This window comes from Eptesicus fuscus, chromosome 2 (assembly GCF_027574615.1).
Source record: "Eptesicus fuscus isolate TK198812 chromosome 2, DD_ASM_mEF_20220401, whole genome shotgun sequence".
Taxonomy (NCBI): domain Eukaryota; kingdom Metazoa; phylum Chordata; class Mammalia; order Chiroptera; family Vespertilionidae; genus Eptesicus; species Eptesicus fuscus.
In genome coordinates, this window is record NC_072474.1 from 12,331,133 (window position 1) to 12,339,105 (window position 7,973).

At 36.4% G+C, this 7,973-nt stretch overlaps 1 pseudogene; it reads left to right on the forward strand.

The window, feature by feature from the left end:
* The first annotated feature begins 7,537 nt into the window (after positions 1 to 7,537).
* Positions 7,538 to 7,660, forward strand: LOC114228102 (small nucleolar RNA SNORA42/SNORA80 family; annotated as a pseudogene).
* The last annotated feature ends 313 nt before the right edge of the window (positions 7,661 to 7,973 follow it).

Below are 7,973 nucleotides of genomic sequence, written 5' to 3' on the forward strand. Positions count from 1 at the left end.
AACAAGGAAAAATTAGGTTTAGAAATAAAAGAAAAATAATATTAGGAGTTACCTGATTATCTTCTCTGCCCTTTGAAATATTTATCATGATCAATATATTTTGAATAAATGAAATGCTTAAACAATGGATTACAAAGATCAATAAGAAACATGGATCAACAGAACAAACAAGCATATGGAATATTATAAAACTAGCAGATAGGGATGTAGCTTTAGCATGATGACAGAGTAAAATTAGTCAAACAGACACTGTTACATTTCATAAATTTTCAATACCGTGAAAAAGTCAATATTTATTAACAATCTCAACCAGACATGAATATATAGATATATTATCATCAATATAATGTTTATATAATTATATATATAATTATATAAACATTATGATTTAGTAATTAATGTGTGCAGCACCAAGTCCTCCAAGTTATTCTGGTGCACACTAAAATTTAAGCACTGACCTAGAACAAGTCAGTTAATAAATATGTGATGGATAATAAAAGCATATGAATGAATTTAAGTAACAAATAAAAATTTAAAATATATATATAACAATATTTTTATATATATATATATATACTAGAGCCCCAGTGACAAAGTTCATGCATGGGAGAGATCCCTAGGCCTGACCAGTGATCAGGGCCGATCAGGGCCTTTCAGCTGCTGGCTGGGGCCTTCCTTCATTCTGCACTGCCCCCTGGTAGTCAGTGCACATCATAGTGAGCAGTCGAAATCCCAGTTGGTCGAATTCCTAAAGGGACATATTTAGCCTTTTATATATAGGATTTTATTCCATAGAGTGCATTTAGTTATTTCAATGAGATGAGTCTGGTCTTATAATCCTAAATTTTGAATTCTAAAGCACCCTTAAAGTTTATTAAGAAGTGCAACCTGAACACATGTATCAAGCAATCTCTGTAGTCACTTCCCCATTGCCATGCTTATGTTTTGTTTTTTTAAAGTCACATGTATAAATCCTTATTTGTCTAAAATTCAATGCATATATTATTACTAAAAATATTTTGTTTCTAATCACAGCTGGCTTTCTGGGAAAAAAAAAATGGACTCTCATTTCTAAATTCATTTATTATATTTGAGAAGTATTTGTCTTAATGTACTTCAATGAAAAAAATATATATACTGAAATAACAATCTCATTATTATTGTAAGTCAGAAAGACATAAGATGATTGCATTCCAAAGACATCAGTTCAGTGTATTATTGCTAATGGACCTGATACTGAAATAATTAGCAAGATGTACTACTAGCATTTACTCAAAGTACAGTATCAGACGTCTTACATAGGTAGCTGATTTCATTGTAAAACACACAACATAAAGTTTCATGCAAAATGAAATTTTCCGTAATATTCATGAGCTCACCTGGCGACCCACTTTTGCCTATTGCACTAATGATTAATTATCAGAAAAATGGCTGAGGGCTATTAAGGGTTACATTTAAACTCTCATCAGCAAGTAATTTGAAGTTAAAGAGAATCTTACTCTTTCCAACTATATAGACATGGAAAAATATTTTCCACTAGCTGACAAAACTTCAATGACTGTCCATTTGGTGTTCCTTTGAACTTCACAACCAAACATGCCCTGATATACATAGCCACAATATGGCCTTGCAATTGTATTCCCACTTTAGATTTCATAAACTTAGTATTCATTGATCATACCCTATTAATTTCAGCCTTTCAATCTTTGTTTGCGGAATTACTTAATGCAGGGGTGGGGAAGGTCCAGCCCGAGGGCTGTATGAGGCCCACAAAATCATTTGGTCTGACCCTGCCAAGGCACTAGGAGTGAATTAATTAAATATTTGACCAAATATAGCAGACTTATTTTTAAGTTGATGATTTTTTATGGCCCGGGAATGATGTTATAAATATCAAAATGGTCCTTGGCAGAAAAAGGTTCCCACTCTTAATGGGGTGAATTACCCACTCTCTAGCTAACCTTACTTATCCTTGCTGCTGCTTCTAATATAGAATTTCTTTCAAACAACTGTTTTGTGCCTTTTGCCTCATCCCCACCTATTGATAACCCCTCCTTTTTATTCCAATAGATATTTGTATTTATCTATCTTAAAGCATATTTTTCTCTTCAATACAGTCTAGTTGGGATGGACTCAAGCAAGTGTATTGAATGTTGTGTTGAAGACAAAAATATGCAGTGCTTTGCATCTACTCAAAAGTCAGTAATAAATGTTTACCAGGACTAATAGAAACTTGCAATCTATAATTCAAACAAATATCTGGGCATGAAATGATGAATGGACATTGAGGAGGGATTTGAATTTCATAGTATTATTAACTACAAATTTATATCTTATCACTAAATTTTGTATACCATTTAATTGTGGGAAAATTTTTTTATCAATACCTGTAAACTGGTACAGATTAGAAATGTAGTCTGTTTAATTTACATATAGTCTCCATATAAATGATTTTGTGTTAATTTAGTTCAAAAGCTGCAAACAATTTTGAAGTTATCACTATGCCAGAAATAAAATTAGGGATAAATAAGCTAGCCAAAATGGAGCCATGCTTTATTTCTTCCTGAAATGACCAGGGTAACAGATGATGGAGAATTTAAATAAGTTTGAAATCATTTCCAAATAATACATATCTGAAACTTTAATGATTGGTATGAATATGTACATGAAATGTTACAATGGTAAGGGTAGGGAAAAATATGTATTAAGTAGAATAGGCCTGGTTTTCCTATTTGACCTTCATGAAAATTATATGACAGGTACTTTTACCCCTTTGTAGATGTGGAAAGGAAAATTATATCCAAAGTCACACAACTAATGAGTAGCAGAGCCAGGATAAGATATCTCCTCAAAATAATGTACAGTTCTTAGCATGGCTGGCTTTTTATCTTTCAGGTCTCAAGACCTCTACCTAATCAGAGATACCCTCTCTAGACATGCTGATTAATATAATCCTTAATTACCGCGCCGCTTAATCTCCATCTGTAACCATGGTTTCTTTCACAATATTAATGATTTCTTACTCTGTTTGGGCTCCTATAACAATATACTGAAAACTGAGTAGTTTATAAACGACAGAAATGTATCCATCATGAGTTTGAGATCAGGTTGCCAGCATTGTCAGGGGAGGGCTCATGTGGGTCAAAGACTTCTTTCATACCTACAAGCTGGAAGAGGCAAGAATGCTCTCCCCCAGGCTCTTGTGCATGGGCATTATTAGAAGGAGCTCTCATGGCCTAATCACCTCCCAAAGGCCCCACCTAGTAATACCATCACACTGGGCATTAGATTTCAATTTCTGAATTTGAGAGGGGGGACTCAAATACTCAGACCATAGCAATGACCATAGCAAACAAGTATCTTCCTTACTTGTTTAGTTGTGTCTTGTTGCCTGTGTCTCCCCTAAAAACATAACATCCATGAGGATAGGAACTTTCTCTTCACTATTGCTACCCCTGCCATGCTTAGACCAGTGACTCACTTAACCAGTAGCATTCACATCACCTGAAACTTGCTAAAAATGCAAATTCGGCAGCACCACACCAGGCCTACTAAATAGGACATCTAGGGAAGTGATTTAGTAATTAATGTGTGCAGCACCAAGTCCTCCAAGTTATTCTGGTGCACACTGAAATTTAAGCACTGACCTAGAACAAGTCAGTTAATAAATATGTGATGGATAATAAAAGCATATGAATGAATTTAAGTAACAAATAAAAATTTAAAATATATATATAACAATAATTTAAATGAAAATATAAAAGCAGAGTAAAAGAATATTAAGCAAATCAAATCATCCTATATAATAAAAGGGTAATATGCAAATTGACCCTACCGGTGGACTGGTCGCTATGACATGCACTGACCACCAGGAGGCAGATGCTCCAATGGGGGAGCGCCACTCAGCCAGAAGCTGGCTCATGGCTGGCAAGCGCAGCGGCCATGGTGGGAGCCTCTCCAGCCTCCGCAGCAGCACTAAGGATGTCCAACTAATGGCTTAGGCCCACTCCCTGTGGACATTCCGTGAGGGCTCCGGGCTGCCAGAGGGATGTCTGACTGCCCGATCCCCCAAGGAGCAGGCCTAAGCCAGCAGGTGGACATCCCCCAAGGGGTCCCGGACTGCGAGAGGGTGCAGGCCGGGTTGGGGACTGAGTCCCCCCGCCGCCCCCCGACAAGTGCACGAATTTTCTAGTTTGTATATAATTAATTGAGATAAAAAATAACACCACAGTTTAATTTTACCTATCTGTTTCTCTCTTTTTATTTACCCACTGGGAATTGTAAGAACAAACTTTGCACCCTTACAACTTGTGCAAACAAGATTAAACAGTTCCTGGCCCAATCACTTGCTCTTGGTTTTCTTCCTGGAAGTATGAAAAGTTATGTGATGAGCATAGAGTGTGAAGAACTAGCCAAGCCCCATTCACAGTCCCTCCATAAGCTGGCGTTTGAAAGGCCAACTTTCATGAGAATGTTGAAGAGTTGGAAAGAAGTGCCTGCATAAGCACTATTAAAGCCTGAATTTTGATGAAGAGTGAAGTTAATTAAATATCCAGAATCAACGAGATTTAAATGATTTATGTGGCTCTCTCCTGAAGCAGCAGATTCCCATTATAATAAAATTAGTTGAATTTAAAATTAATCAAGCAGGTCATTTATAAGACTATAGGATCAGCTGATTGGCTCCATCCTTGGGAGTTAGAATGAAGTTAGTTTCATACGTGATAAGGAAAATAATGGAATTCTTCAGTTCTGACACATAGAGTCCTTGGAGCTCAGTGCTTCTCTTAACCAGTGTGGCTTAATTAAATGATACAGTATGGTTTTTATCTTAAATCAATGCTTTAATGATTTATAAATCACAAATATTGTATACTAGAGGCCCGATGCACAAAATTTGTGCAAGGTGCTGGGCCCCTACCACCATGAGGCTGCCTCTGCTTCGGCCTCAGCCCACTGTGGCAGCCAGGGCCTCTGCCGCCTCTGCCTCGGCCCCCACTGCCGCAGCTTCGTCCAGAAGGTCGTCCAGAAGGACATCTGGTCTAATTAGCACATTACACTTTTATTATTATAGATGATCTTATGTCTAAATTTAAGATAGGCCTTAAAAAAAACAAAATAGTTTAGACATAAACAATGTGACACGATTTGAATGCCTATTTGTCTATTTTTTAGTAACAAGCAGGCTCTGTAAATTGCAAGAAAAAGGACAGGTCATTACCTTGAGTCTAAAAATATCTGTATATGGTGATGCTAATTTTATCATTCATTTAAGATATCTTAATGAAATACTGTTACATTTTGAAAAGATATAGCAAAAAATCACCCAGTCTCATTAATAAGAGTGAGAAGGCAACAATACGTATGCATTTGATTTTGTAAGGTTTTCCTGTCCCCTTAGCTCTGCTATTTTTAGGAAGTTTCCCAGTGTGTGGAGTGTGGGTGCTCTATGCCATCACACCGACCAGCACTCCTTTCACATTTCCACATCTCTAACATCAATAACCTCCACACCCCAGGACACTAACTCCACTTCGGTCACAGTAAAACGGGCTCAAGGAATTTGGGAGAATCTTTTGTGAGCAGCAGCATCACATTTATTTCCCTATTTCTAATGGGAGTCATATCTTAAAATGTTTTTATAAAGAATTTTTAATATTACCCAACATTTACTTCACACAAATCCTCTTTTTTCTTTGTCATATGTATAATTTCTGCATGCGTATCCATTCAGTGACCATTTTTTATTTTCTGTACGTTTTCAGCTAAGACTTCTTGACCACTGGAGAGAGTGGGAACTCAGACAATATCAGGATAAAATAAAGATAATGATTTTGTATCATTCCAAAATGCTTTAATGCTAGTTTGGATAAACTGAATATTATAAGATGTCAGGCCTTGCTAGATTATTTAAAAATGGATATCTGTCAGTCACAGAATGTAGTCATTTTTACTTTTTTGATAAATAAGTTTAATTAAACTATATCCTATCAACTTTAATGCTTACAAAAAGTGGAATATGAATTATTTGCCATATATTCCACTTCTGAAATGCATTGTCAAAAAAACCTGCTTATCTTGAATAGATATATCTATATGTAATATAGTAATTTAATGCATATAACTATTTAATATCCTATCTAATAAAGAGGGAATATGTTAATTGACCCTCACACCCTTGCAAAGATAGCAGCACCCACAGCCAATAAGGAGGGAATATGCTAATTGACTGCTCCACCCTCAAAGGTGGCAGCACCCACAGCCACAACATGGCAGCGCCCAGTCCCCTCAGCCCCGCTGGGGTGGCAGGTGTGCGGCAAGGCCAGGCCTACCTAGGTGGGCCCAGCCACTCCGAGCACCTGCCTCCAGAGTCCCCCAGTCCCTTCAGCCCCACAGCTGATAGCATAGCCAAGACAGGAAAACAATCTAAATGTGCATCGATGGTTGAGTCAACATGGATATGCACCTAGAGGGTAGTATGCTAAGTGAAACAAGTCAGTAGAGGAAGACAAATATCATATCATCTCATTTACATGTGGAATTAAAAATAAAAATAAAAACCATCAAGTTTATAGATACAGAGAAGAGAATGGTGGTTGCCAGAGATGAGGGTAAGTGAAATGGTTAAAGTGGGTCCAAAGGTACAAATTTTTCAGTTGTAGCTTAAAAAGTCATGGGAATGTAACGTGTAACATAGTAACTACAGTTAAAATACTGTATTGCACATTTGAAGGTTGCCAAAGGAGTAGATCTTAAAAGTTTTAATCACAAGAAAAACATTTTAATTAAAATATCAGGTCATTTCCACAATTAATCTGTTGCTCTGGTTTGAGAGAATATAGTGTTTTTTCCCCTGAAGTCAGAAGATAGAAATATTAGAACAATGCAACAGAGATAGTTTATATACATCTCAGACATCTTTTTTTTTTTTACATCAATGAATTACACACGTGCTTTTTTGTGGGGAAGGGGGCAAAGTCGACTCACTATATATACAATTCCTCACGAAATCATAGAACCATTAAAGTTAGTTACGCCTAAAGTTACATTAAAGGTACAGTAAAGTTAGAAATCCATTTCATTTCTGTTTGAGAAAAAAAGCTTCCTGTTAAGAGCATATCAAATTGTTGAAAAAAAGAAATTTCATAAAACATATATCCTTTTCCTTTATTTGATTTGAGTCCAGCTACTGAGGTTTTCAAAGAAGAGCTGATGTAAATTAAATAATCTTTTTCACAATCCTAGCCCAAAAGATTGTAGGTAGCTTTCTTTCACAGTAACGCTGAGAAATTACCAAGAGAAAAAATTTCAAGCATCTACAGTGGAACAGAAATAAGGTTAAGAAGCTTAACCAAAAAAATCAAGCAGTAACGAGAGGGAAGAGAGAGGTCAGTTTCCCAGTTTCACTATAGAGGATTTGACAAAGGAGCGAGTTACTTGTGAAATGCATTTTTTTATATTTCCCCCCTTTTCTAAAACAGTACGGTAACTATAACTGATAGGATGCTGTAAAAAAATTTTAAAAAATAGATGTGAAGTATTTAGAAATACATGTTATAAAACAATGCTTAATATGCCCTATGCCAGAGCAAGCTGCAGCCTTGAACCATTGCCCGGCCTCTGCTCATAGGCTGCAGGCACTGAAGCAGGTTGCACAGTGGAAAAAAATAAAAATTAAAAAATAAAATAATAAAACAATGGTTATTTACTGAGCATTTAATGTAATCAAGCAACATTAATCTACTCACTTGTTTTCATCCTCCTTAACAGAAATCTTATTAGGGTATCCACTTTCCTTCAGTCCATGCCTTTGAACATTTGCTTCCAAGGTCGCCGATTCCATCACACCTTGAGATTTCTGACTGGTCTGATAAGCTCATGGAGTTCTATTTCCCCTGTCAGTGACTGGAATGGTTAGGAGTGAGGAATAACATCCCGGCCAATGAGATGTTAGTGTAATACTAAGTAAAGTT